This window comes from Triturus cristatus, chromosome 7 (genome assembly GCF_964204655.1).
Source record: "Triturus cristatus chromosome 7, aTriCri1.1, whole genome shotgun sequence".
NCBI lineage: Eukaryota > Metazoa > Chordata > Amphibia > Caudata > Salamandridae > Triturus > Triturus cristatus.
Genome location: NC_140590.1, coordinates 1626973777 through 1626987173, shown reverse-complemented (window position 1 = coordinate 1626987173; position 13397 = coordinate 1626973777). Strand labels below are relative to the sequence as shown.

The following is a 13397-nucleotide window of genomic DNA, read 5'->3' as shown; positions in this document are numbered from 1 at the left end:
TCAATGGCGTTCTGTTCCCTCCCTTCCCTATCTGGAGAGTTCCCTGTCAAGGTTGCCCTCTTTTTCCCTTCCTGTTTGCTGTAGCCATTGAGTTTGACTCGCTTTGTTCGCCACAATGTCCGTATTCATGGGGGATCTTGGGGCGGTGGCCCGGTAGAGCGTATCGCCCTCTACGTGGATGACATCTTGGCATTCCTGACAAACCCCCAGGCTTCTGGTCCATGATGTTTGGAGATACTGCAGATATTTGGAGAGGCCTCTGGCTTGCTAGTGAATTAATCAAAATCCCTTTTGACCCCCATTGCACGCGATTCAAGTGCTTGCTGTTGGAGATCTGCCGTGCCTCTGTACCAGTTGTCCTTCAGACAACGGGGCCCCTACATTTCACGTCTCCCAGACCTGACTTGGAGTCTCAAACTGACCCCGCTGGTCGCTGGGATGAAATGAGACCTTCAGAGTCAGAGTCGCCTGCCGCTGCATGTTCTCCGGAGGGTGGCACTTTTTAAGATGATGATTCTTCCCCGATTCCTATATATTTTTTTTAACTATCCATACTTCACTCCTAAGTGATGATTTCACACCCTCACAGCGATGATCCGAACATGTGGAGAAGTGTGGCTCAATGGTTAGAGCGGCAGACCCTGATGCAGATGTCTGGCCCGGGACCAGGGTTCAATTCCCCACCTCGGTGAGTCTTGGGCTCAAAATTCCACGGACCTGACAATTCTCGCCTCGGTCCCTATTCCAATCATGGAGTCCCACTCTGCAACTCTGGGCAATAGCTTGCTTAATCTCCACAACGGCCCCCACAACGCTAAGGATGCCTGGCCTCCACCTTGGGGGTGCCCAGGAGTGGACACCTCACAGGGAAAGCCAGGATGGGTTCCACAGCGGTATTCGTACAAGCGCCTTGAGACCCTTGCGGGTGAGTAGTGCGCTACACAAGTATCAATTTACATTCCTATGTGCAGGCAGACACATGCGTATGGCCCTTATCAATTGCCGGCAATCCCCATTCAACGGCCGAATGGGCATGGCGAGTCTGTACTGGTATTACCGGACAGAACTGGACTTACTAAACTTTGATATCCTGACAGGTATGCTCTATGGGTCCCGATACCTTGTTCCCTTCCGAAGTGTACCTGGAAGCGCCACTCAGATTCCTGGGTTGGGACCATCATCTTAACTTTGGTCCAGGAAGGGGCTGCTTCACACGGCAGGTCTAGAGGGGTTTGTGCGGTGAGCTAGAATCGGCATTACCTACCTGGGGGACGTCTGGGCAGGCACCTTGGTGAACTCATTTCAGGCAATGATTGAGCAGTATCAACTTTCCCAAACCCAGTTTCACAAGTATTTGCAGCTGCATCACACCATGACTGCCGACATCCCCCGTGGGCACTATATACCAGAATTTAGCCCCCTGGAGGTAAAATTGATGCTGGGGAAGATGTCAAAAGAGGTTATCTCTCTGCTTTACCATTCCCTCATTAGTAATGCCCCGAACTGTTTCCTTTGACTGAGACAGAAATGGGAAACCTGCTTTGGAGAACTTGATGATGAGGACTGGCACAGGTTAGATTGGCCCCAAGAGGACTGGCAATTTACACGTAACTCAGACTGGGTCAACTTAACTATCTGCATATTACGTATATGACCCTCATCGGCTTCATCGGGCTGGCAGATTGACCCAGGAACATTGTCCTAGATGTTCGTTGCCGGAAGAAGATTTCTATCACATTGTTTGGTCCTGTCAAAAATTGGTGACTTTCTGGGAGGAAATCCGGAGGGAACTGTAGGAGAGTAGGGTCTGCTATCCTATGGTCACCCCAAAATTTTTGCTTTTTGCTTCACTGGTTTTTGACATGTTGAGGCTGTGGGCCTGCCAATCAGACCCCCAGCCTGCTGTTCTCTCTACTAAATTAAACTATGCACCCTAGGTGCATAACCAATTGGAAGTGGATCACCCTGTCAGCCCCTGTACCAGTGTACACTAGGTACCCAGGGCATTGGTGTACCCAAGGCCTGCCAGGGGCTGAAGCATGTATTATGCCACCCCAGGCTTGGCCTAACAATCTGACACAACTGGCTGATCACTCAGCTGGGGTAAGTTGGTGTAATCACCTCTTACTTAGGTGTAGTATACCTATACCTAACCTTAAATGGGACACCTGGTAACCTATAAGTCACTCCTATGGCAGGCCTTAACAATCCTGAAGGCAGAGTGCTTGGTTCCATGTGAGATGGTGCTCTGGCATGAGCTGAGCCTGTCTGCAGTGGTCGGAACAACTTCCTTCTACTGTTTCCAGATATCGTCATACCATATACTCTTAAGTGCATTATGAACCTCGCGGTTAAATGCTATCTTTGGTTTGGCTTTATCAAAACATGTCGAGTAAGGTGTCATACGAATTGGAATACTAACCCCTCGCCAATTCTGGCGACGGGGTTAGCATTCCACCCTTCTAGAGGGACACGACATGTACAGTACCTGAAACCCGGGTAAAATCAGACATAGCCTCAGCTCCACAAAATGGATGCTGCCACCACAGACACAAGTCTGCCCTCTTGCTGCTGGGAGTCCTTCCAGCTTGGGAGGTGTGGACAAAGGGTTTCCTGCCAGGGGAGGTGCGTGCACCACCCCAGACAGGATTTTGTGTATTGGTCAGGTAGGGCTTGAAAGAAACCAGACATGCCTGTGGCTCACAAGGAGCCTCGGTGCATATGCCAGTTCAAACCGGTCCTGGGGCACACCAGTCCCGGGCCTGGGGCGAGCTGGACAAAGGATTGGGGGTGTAACCACCCCCCTTCCTGGTCCCACCCATAGGGAGGGACCTAGCAGGTAGTCCGGCCCCTAGAATCCGCTTAAAGGTAGGAGCTGTGTCCTAAGACTTCAGACATCCTGGAATCAACTTAACACTAAGAAGAAGACGGGAACTTCGACGCTCGGCTGCACAGAGGACTGAAGCCAATCTCCCCTGTGGTCAGGGAGTGACCACCTTGCTAACGCAAGCACCATCCAGCGAATCAACGTCTGCTTTGCCGCCGCCTCCCGCCGGAGCCCGAGCCCAGAGACTGACAAGACCTGGACCTCCAGACCTCTCACCGCCCGATCCACAGTCCCTGAAAAGAGGAGACCCGTGGAGGCACCGAGACACGTGGAGCCAGCCATCTTGGAACGGCTACGACAAGCTGACAAGTGCAACAACCGAGGCTCCCTCCAAGTTGTGCTTTGGGATCTGAGAAGCCCAACACCCGAGCAGCATCTGCACCAAAGGTGAGCCCTCCAGCATCTCCACGATCTGCGTGGGGCCCTTCTGCATTTTGCCACTCGACGCGCCTAACCGGTTGCTGGCCCGCTGGCTAGTAGCCATCTTGGCGACGAACTTCAAGAAATACACCGCTGGTCTGGTTGCTCCAGACTGGCCCTTGCTCCCCTCCAAAGGAGCAGTCCTTCTGACCTTGCTGGTCAGAACCATCAGCTTATTCCATCTCCTACAACAATTGCTTTTGCCAAGGCTTGTTTGCTTCGATCAAGTCGCCGACACCGCCGACAGCGAGAGCCTGCGTGGGACAGCTCGTGAAGCGACTCCTGGACGTCGTCGACCTCCAGGGACCACGTGGCTGCAGAGACAAGCTACACCTTTCTTCCTGTTTGCACCCGACATTGCCTGGTACCCCCCCTGGTGCCACGCCGGTCACTGGCTAGTGACTGTGAACACTGTCCCCTCTGCTTACAGGTATTCAACATCTCCGATCCACTCTTGGATCCACTGCATCTCTCCCGGACCGACCGCCTGCAGCATCTTTGTCTTCAGGCTCCACGGAACAGATAGAAGAAACCCGACGCACTTCGAGGCCTATGCACCCGCTTCCTGTGGGTGAGGTAAAGCTGGCACACCTGTGCCCAAGTGTAGTATTACATCTCTAGTGCCTGTGTTCCAAATCTTGAGTTCCTAGTCCATCCGGAAGATCCTTTTTGCAGTAACTTTGTACTTTTTACGCACCCATTGAAACCTATGGGAGCACGCGTGTGACTATTTGCTCTGCACACGCCACCCGTGGACCTCCTGGTCACTAACTGACGTTAGCTCCTTGTAGGCCCAGCGATTCTAGAGGCCCTAGGCCTTTTCCTTTTTCTGTTCGTGGTACTTGTACCACTATTTTAGTATATGGTTCGAGTGGCCACCAGGGCCTATCCATATAAAGTGCAACTTCTGTGTATTCTGCTGTAATCTTGTTTGACGATTTGTGCTCCTGTGCTCATAAAGAGACTAGGGGTTACTTTGAGAAATAAATACACATATATTTTGAATATATATCTGTGCGGTGTCCTTTCATTGGTATAAAAGGGGGTTGCATTTGGTAAAACAGCTGGCTTAACACGCTTCACGAGTTTAGCCTCAAAGACTGCTTAGCCTACGCTACCACTAGGGCAGCTAGTCCGAAAAGGTTGACTTACAACCACACCATAAGGGTTGCTTGGCATGGTACAAGGTGATCACTTTAACTAGTGAGCATCATATACCAGGCCAACTTCTCACATTGGTGAGCAGCGGTTGGATTTGAGCTTGCCGTGTTTTACCATTGTAATCTCTTGGTTACCAATTGAAAGATCACATAGGTACCTGTAGGTACATATAAAACAAGATTAGATATACATAAGTTCTACTGAACTTAGTTGTTGTAGAGCAAAGGGAGTAGCACACCCTGACTACAACTACTAGATAGGTTTAGTAGGTAAACACAAGTGTAGGTAGATTGCAACACATCCACCCACACTTAAGAGCAATGGCCGGGGCAGAGGGGTCCACTGTACCCATCTCTGTTGAGAGTGACCCCCAGAGGGCACCATCCAGCTTTGCTACCCTTAATCAGAATGAGCTCAGGCATTTGGCAACTCTTAGAGGCCTTAAACAGCCCAAGAACCCTACCTCTGCTGAGCTCAGAGAACTCTTGCAAAATGATGAGAATCAGAGAGAACTCAAGAAAGCTTCCCAGTTAGCCCCCTTAGGGTCAGGAACAGGAGGCCCCCCTTCTGAAGATGCTACAGAGGTACCCAGTTCCAATAGCCATCCCTTAGATGAGAATCATACTACAGGGGAGGAAAGTGGTGAGGATACAGAAAGTAGTGATGATGAAGGGAGAAATAGCCCAGTGCCAAGTGTTATACTTGGCCCAGCTAAACTAAGGCTATTGGGGATTGACAGTGGGTTTACCCCATTGGATCTCCCCAGTGGACTTAACACAGGGCTTGGGAGGCAAAGGAATCGCTCAGGTGACTCCAATGCTTCTCATGGCTCTAGAGGCTCTCAGGGTCACTCCCGGAAAAGGATGACCACCCCTCAGAGGAGGGAACATGAGGCCAGAATGCAGGAAGCCCAGCTGAGGATCAGGAAACAGGAGCTAGAAGTAGCCCTGATGGAAGAAAAACTGAACAAGGCTAGGCAACCTAGAGAGAGTGGGTCTATACCCACTGGTGGCAGCATTGTCCCTAAGGACAAAGATAGGGTCTTTGATAATAGGAACCTGTCTAAGGTTGTGCCCCCCTACAAAAGTGGGGATGACATCCACAAATGGATAACTGCTCTTGAGAGAGCCTGCAAAGTACAGCAGGTTCCTGAAGACCAGTGGGCAGCAATCCTCTGGCTCTCCTTTGAAGGAAGAGGCAGAGACAGACTCCTCACTGTTAGAGAAGAGGATGTCAGAAATTACAGAGTCCTGAAGAGTGTTCTGGTAGATGGGTTAGGCTTAACCACTGAACAGTACAGGTTAATGTTCAGAGACACCCAAAAGACACAGACTCAGGACTGGTCTGAATATGTTGAATGTGCCACTAAGGCTTTGGAGGGTTGGTTGCTGGGAAGTAAGGTATCTGATTTTACAGGATTGTATAATTTGATGATGAGAGAACAGATTTTAAATAACTGTCAAAACCAGCAACTGCATCAACACTTGGTTGACTCTGATCTGACCTCTCCCCAAGAATTGGGAAAGAAGGCAGACAAATGGGTCAGAACCAGGGTTAAGCAAAAGAACCAGAACCAGGGCCAAGGGGGTGATCAGAAGAAAACAGACCAAAAGGGTGGAGATCAGAAATCTAAAGACCAGAAGTCTTCAACAGGGCCCCAAACTACTGCTAAGGAGGGTGGGTCCCAACAACAGTCCAAAAAGAAGAAAGAAGGTCAAAAGAAACCCTGGTGCAATCATTGCAAGAATACAACTCACTGGACTAGTGATTGCAAAAAGGGTGGAGCCCCCAACACTGTTGCCCCTAAGGCACCTGCTCCCAGTACTACTGTTAGCAGTGTTGGTCCCCAGACAAAAGGTGTAGTGGGAATCACTATGGGAACTGAAGGAGATTCTGACTTAGACAGAACCCTGACACAGGCAGTCTTGATCTGTGATGGGGACATTGATTTGTCCCTGACTGTGAGCCCCAGTAACCTGGGCAAGTACAGACAGACTCCTTTAATTAATGACAAAGTGGCTCAAGCCTACAGGGACACATGTGCCAGTGTCACTATGGTGACACCAGGCTTTGTGGACCCTGGACAGTACATACCAGGTGAGAACTACCTGGTGACCAATGCCAGCAATGCCACTACTTCACATAGTGTGGCAGTTGTTAACTTCTCATGGGGAGGGGTAACTGGCCTCAAAAGGGTTGTGGTTAGTGCAGACCTCCCAGTAGAATGTTTGTTGGGCAATGACCTAGAGAGTTCTCTATGGTCAGAAGTGGAGTACAGGACTCATGCAGAGATGTTAGGTATATCATCACATGTCCTTGCTGTGACCAGGTCACAGGCCAAAAAGTGCCTCACTGAACCTCAGGTCTTGGATCCTGGAACAATGGACCAAGCACCTACCAAGAAGAAGAACAGGAGGGTCAAGGCTGTGCCTTCCCCCCTGCCTCAGAGTGATGATCAGCCTTCCCAGGAAGCTGATCTAGAGGACCCTGAAGGAACTGTCTCTGAAGAGCTTGAACCTGATCAGGTTGAGTTTCTGGGGACAGGGGGACCTTCAAGGGCTGACTTGAGGCAGGCTCAGTTATCCTGTCCCTCTCTTGAACCCCTCAGACAGCTGGCTGCTGCTGAGGCTGCTGGGAATGCTCAAGGTACCCATAAAGTGTATTGGGATGAAGGGCTCCTTTATTCAGAGGCTAGAGACCCCAAGCCTGGTGCCACCAGGAGGTTGGTTATACCTCTGCAATTTAGGGGCTTCCTTCTTACCTTGGCCCATGATATTCCTTTAGCAGGACACTTAGGCCAGAACAAGACTTGGGACAGGCTTGTCCCTCACTTTCACTGGCCTCATATGAATGAAGATACAAAGGAGTTTTGTCGCTCCTGTGTGACCTGCCAAGCCAGTGGCAAATCAGGTGGCACAACAAAGGCCCCCCTAATACCACTACCTGTGGTGGGGGTCCCCTTTGAAAGAGTGGGAATAGACATAGTGGGTCCCATGGATCCTCCCACTGCATCTGGGCACAGATTTATACTGGTGGTAGTGGATCATGCCACCAGGTATCCAGAGGCAATTCCCCTTAGGACCACTACAGCACCTGTTGTGGCCAGGGCCCTGCTGGGAGTATTCTCCAGAGTGGGGTTTCCTAAGGAGGTAGTATCTGACAGAGGTACCAACTTTATGTCAGGATACTTGACAGCTATGTGGAAGGAATGTGGTGTCAACTACAAGTTCACCACCCCTTATCACCCACAATGCAATGGGCTTGTTGAGAGATTCAACAAGACCCTAAAGGGTATGATCAAAGGATTACCTGAAAAGCTCAGGCGAAGATGGGACATCCTTCTACCCTGCCTTCTGTTTGCTTACAGAGAGGTCCCACAAAAAGGAGTTGGCTACAGCCCCTTTGAATTGTTGTTTGGGCACCCTGTAAGAGGCCCACTGTGTTTGGTGAAGGAAGGATGGGAGTTACCTCTCAAAAAGCCTAAGCTAGACATAGTGGACTATGTACTTGGTCTCCGCTCCAGGATGGCTGAGTATATGGAGAAGGCATCCAAAAACCTTGAGGCAAGCCAGGCCTTACAGAAAGCTTGGCATGACCAAAAGGCTGTCTTGGTTGAGTTTCAGCCAGGACAGAAGGTATGGGTGTTGGAGCCAGTGGCCCCAGCAGCACTCCAAGACAAATGGTCTGGACCCCATACAATCCTGGAAAAGAAGGGGGAGGTCACCTACTTGGTCGACCTAGGAACTCCCAGGAGTCCCCACAGGGTACTCCATGTTAACAGGCTTAAAGCATATGTTGACAGGGCAGACATGGGCTTGCTCATGGCTACAGATGAGGGACAGGAGGAAGAGAGTGACCCTCTCCCAGACCTGTTGTCTCAGAACCCTGAAGATGGCTCAGTTGAAGGAGTGACCCTTGGAGGCAACCTCACTGCCCATCAGCAGACTGAATGTAGACAGGTTCTACAATCATTTTCACATATGTTTTCCTTGATACCTAGTCAAACTGACTGGTGTACCCATGTGGTGGACACTGGTGACAGTCTGCCTGTAAAGAACAAGCTTTACAGACAACCTGACCACGTCAGGGACTGTATAAAGGCTGAGGTACATAAAATGCTGGAATTAGGTGTCATTGAGCCCTCAGAGAGCCCCTGGGCTAGCCCAGAGGTTCTGGTCCCCAAACCTCACACCAAGGATGGCAAGAGAGAGATGAGGTTCTGTGTGGACTACAGGGGTCTCAATGCTGTCACCAGGACAGATGCACACCCTATTCCAAGGCCAGATGAGCTCATAGACAAACTAGCTTCTGCAAAGTTTTTGAGCACATTTGACTTAACAGCTGGCTATTGGCAAATCAGATTAGCTGAGGAGTCTAAGGCCAAAACAGCATTCTCAACCCCAGGTGGGCACTACCAGTTTGTGGTGATGCCCTTTGGTCTGAAGAATGCACCTGCCACCTTCCAAAGGCTGGTGAACCAAGTCCTTACTGGGTTGGATGACTTTTGCGCAGCATATCTTGATGACATTGCTGTCTTTAGCTCCACCTGGGAGGATCACCTGATCCACCTGAAGAAGGCTCTTGAGGCTCTGCAAAGGGCAGGCCTCACTATCAAGGCTACTAAGTGCCAGATAGGGCAGAGTAAGGTTGTATATTTGGGCCACCTTGTAGGTGGAGGCCAAGTTCAACCACTGGAGAGTAAGATACAATCCATCAAGGACTGGTCCCCTCCAACCACCCAGACTCAAGTTCGAGCTTTCTTGGGCTTGACTGGGTACTACAGGAAGTTTGTTAAGAACTATGGGTCCATTGTGACTCCTCTTAATGATCTGACATCCAAGAAGATGCCCAAAAAGGTTCAGTGGACAGTAAGCTGTCAAAAGGCATTTGATGACCTGAAGGAGGCCATGTGCTCTGCACCTATCCTGAAAAGTCCTGACTACTCCAAAGAGTTTATTGTCCAAACAGATGCTTCTGAGTTGGGTGTGGGAGCTGTGCTGTCACAACTTAATGTAGATGGTCAAGACCAACCCATTGCTTTTATTAGCAGAAGGTTGACCCCCAGAGAGAAGAATTGGTCAGCTATTGAGAGGGAGGCCTTTGCTGTGGTGTGGGCCCTGAAGAAGCTGAGGCCATACTTGTTTGGCACTCACTTCAAGATTCAGACCGACCATAAGCCCCTCTTGTGGCTAAATCAGATGAAGGGTGAAAACCCCAAACTGCTTAGGTGGTCCATTTCCCTACAGGGGATGGACTTTACAGTGGAGCACCGGCCAGGTACTGACCATGGGAATGCAGATGGTCTCTCCAGGTACTTCCACTTAGGACATGAAGACGAGACTGGTCAAGGCTAGTTTAATGTCCCAGCGTTTGGGGGGGGGTTGTGTAGGAGAGTAGGGTCTGCTATCCTATGGTCACCCCAAAATTTTTGCTTTTTGCTTCACTGGTTTTTGACATGTTGAGGCTGTGGGCCTGCCAATCAGACCCCCAGCCTGCTGTTCTCTCTACTAAATTAAAACTATGCACCCTAGGTGCATAACCAATTGGAAGTGGATCACCCTGTCAGCCCCTGTACCAGTGTACACTAGGTACCCAGGGCATTGGTGTACCCAAGGCCTGCCAGGGGCTGAAGCATGTATTATGCCACCCCAGGCTTGGCCTAACAATCTGACACAACTGGCTGATCACTCAGCTGGGGTAAGTTGGTGTAATCACCTCTTACTTAGGTGTAGTATACCTAGGCTTTCCTGTTTTCAGTTTCTATTTTTGGTGAATTCTGGTGGTGTTTTTTCAGTGTTTTCCAGTGATTTCAAAACCTCAAAAAAACAGTGCTTTTCAGTGGTTACTCATTTTCGCGCCATAAAAAACAACTGAAACAGTGTTTTACCGGTGTTTATGGAACGCTTTGCGTTTATTATTGCTTGCTTTCTTCATTGATGCATGGTATATAGACAGTGTACGTACAGTGTAGATGAGGTCCAAATACATTTTTACAACTCGAAGGTTAAGTCAGCACTTTCTGAAATCTGCCTGAAAAGGGTGGCTCTGTGCAAGGCACACCTCTTGAACTGCGGGGTACAGAGAGAACGTTTTGGAAATGAGAGATTTCTGGGGGTGTTGGGCGTTGTAGGCAAGGCAGGCAATTCTCATAGTTCATTTAGAATCAATGTGTTGTCATTTGAAGAAAGTGAGAGCTTGGTGAAATGTTCATGGTTTTGGGCACTCCTCACAAATCACGTAGCATGATGGCACTGCTCTGACTAAAGCTAGGCTGGTTTTCACTGCTGTTTTTTTTCCACTCTGAGATTTATATAGTGCTAACTCGACCTGAAGGTATTGAAGTGCTTCACATGAGCATACAATTAATAAAAACAATTCATATAAATCGGCCAGTAATTACACATTAATAGAACAATTACTCGCTCAAAATTATTTGACGCAAGTTATTAAAAGTGCAAGTTACAAAGTCCATGTCTTTGTCGCTGACAAAGTATGCTGTACAACTGCGTGCTTTTTCATAATCAGAACAGATATAAAAATGCAGAAAAAGAAAAGAGTTCAATAGTAGAAAAACAACGTCCTTCGTGTTATGGAAAACACAGACAATAATGCTTACTATACAACCAATGTTGCATACAACATACACATATTGAAAGCAACATATAACCTTGCAACAGAAAAAATCTATATAGGACAGCACTTTTATTTAAATTAAATTACGAACGCTAACGCACTTTTAGTAGCTCCTGAGCTGAAGCACCATTGCTGTCCGTGTGCATGTATCCAGAAAACAAAAACCAAGTAAAACAAACTGATATGCAGCAGTGATAAAGCATAGCAGCTTTAAGTTTGGTGCAAGAATCACAACTCTTGCCATAGGAAAAACGGCTAAAATAAAGGACCAGCAAAATGAAATAACAAACTGTAGATCACCCACCTCGACTTCGTAGATCGGAACTGGTGTCCTGCACACACTGAAAGGGCTTTAATTAACTGAGCTCAGCTGATACTTTTGCACTCTGAGCTTCTCTAACTTCTCTGCTGGACTCGAGTAGCCTGCACTAGGGAAGAGAAAAGGCACGGCTAAAGTAATTCGACACAATGCATGCCAGCCTCGTGTACTCTTGCAGTTCCTAGGTCTGTGGCGGGTGGCGTGCTGAAACAAAGTGCTGTACCTGTGTACATAAAATGTATGCGGGTGGCGCCATGGTAATTAAAAATAAAAACGGGCACCGTGCTAAATGTAAAGCGCAAAGCCTGTGCTACCTTTAACGTGTATGCAAAGAAACATTACAGTGAGCGCCTTGCTAAAACGAAGCCGGCACCTGTGTACATACAAGTTATGGGGGCAGAAAATAAACAGCTCCCTGGTGCAGGGCCGGCTGCCAGAAGGGCAGGGAATGGAGGAGGGGGGGAAGGGAGGGGAATGGAGGAGAGGAGGAGGAGGCCTAATACCAAATCCCATTCGCTTTCACATTTAAACATGCCCAGGCAGTGGATCATTTTAAGTGAGGTGGTTATCACCATGAAGCCACAAGCTTCATTTACTAGACTGGCCCCTTCTTGAAGGGTTCACTTCCCGACGCTCCATCCAGCAGCAACTGGTTCTGTTCAGTATTGAACAAGTTAGTGTCCTGCGCCGCTCGAGGCTGGCAGGCTACAGCAGTATACTTAAAACGCAGGTAAATCTATGTTAGAAGCCTAGGACATGAGCACTGCAGAATCGTTGAATGAGGAAATCCAACGATTAAAGCAGCTTGGTAACAAAAAGAGAAGAAAAAGAGCACACAAACACACAGCTTGGACAGAGAGGAGCAGCCTTCAGATACATCAGTTTAAGCCTTAAGGTAAGCTCACACATTTGCTTTGCATGCTGGTACTTGTAGTCATGCGTTTATAGTGTGCAGAATAAACAACTTCAGGTCTCAGAGTGCAAGAAAGGCAGTGGCTCTATGAATCCCCCACACTGACACGGACAGTGAGAGCTCGGATTTGTAATTTACAGCACGGAGTGTAGGTTGTGAATTCTGCAAACCCTTGAGGGCCCCGGAGAGGGAGGAGCGGGGGCAGCGGGTCCCTGAGGGCGCGTTTATTGCATGTCCTCTGTCCCTATGACCAGGGCACGGCATGTCTTTCCATGCACACCCAGAAGTGTTGGCCTGGGAGCCTGCTGGTGACCACACAGCCGCACCCGAGCACTTCACAGGTCTTTAAAAGACCTTTTGCATGTTAATGAGGCCTCGCTGTTGTTTCATCCCTTCTAAGAGCCCCTGCAGCTCCACTCTGCCTATGGCTTAAAAGAGATTCCCCCCCCTCCCCCCCCCCCCCGAAATTTGGCTCTAGTTGCGCCTCTGGTTACCAGTGTATGATGTGTATGGCAGGCTGCTCATTTACCGAGCCGGCCCGTAAGGAGTTTGGCCACAAGAGGGCTGAGCTTGGGTACGTCAGTGGAGTCACTGTGTACGAGTTGAGGAGAACTGTTGGTGCAGTTATTGAAAAGAACAAAGGTGTCCGTTTTGTCAAACGTCAGCTACAGCAGTAAGACCAATTTTATCTGAACTCTGGAAACTTTCAAGACGAGGCGTGTGGTGGAGCCATTTCCCTCCCACAGTGGAGTAAGTTATGCAAGTGTTTCGTCCCACCATGACTCTCAGGGTAGCTCTCCAACCCCTAATAACAACTGTGGTCATTCCTGGGAGGTAACGAGGAATGAGATTCATATAACGCAGTCCCATAGTAGCGTCCAACCCCAGACATGAAAGTTCTAGTCTGCCAACCAATCATTGATCACCGTCAATTCGGACGCCCAAGTTACGTCCTAAACTAGACATAGGAAGGAACCAGATGAAAAGTAAGCTCCGGTTCACATATTAATGACGCTCAAACTCAGAGGGATTTAAAAACAAGTTTGTTCTACGTAGTTTAGGCT

The 13397-nt window shown here is 49.0% G+C and overlaps 1 protein-coding gene across 4 annotated transcripts in view; it reads left to right on the top strand.

Annotated features, from left to right (window-relative positions):
* Nucleotides 1–13397, top strand: part of ARFRP1 (ARF related protein 1) — a 366770-nt gene that overhangs the window by 15933 nt on the left and 337440 nt on the right. For 2 of the 4 annotated variants that reach the window (XM_085619611.1, XM_085619614.1), the window contains exon 1: nt 12189–12315. The exons of the other annotated variants lie outside the window; for them this stretch is intronic. The gene's annotated coding sequence lies outside the window, so the exon portion shown is untranslated. Of the gene's footprint in view, nt 1–12188; nt 12316–13397 lie in introns of those variants that run through there. 4 annotated transcript variants of the gene reach the window in all.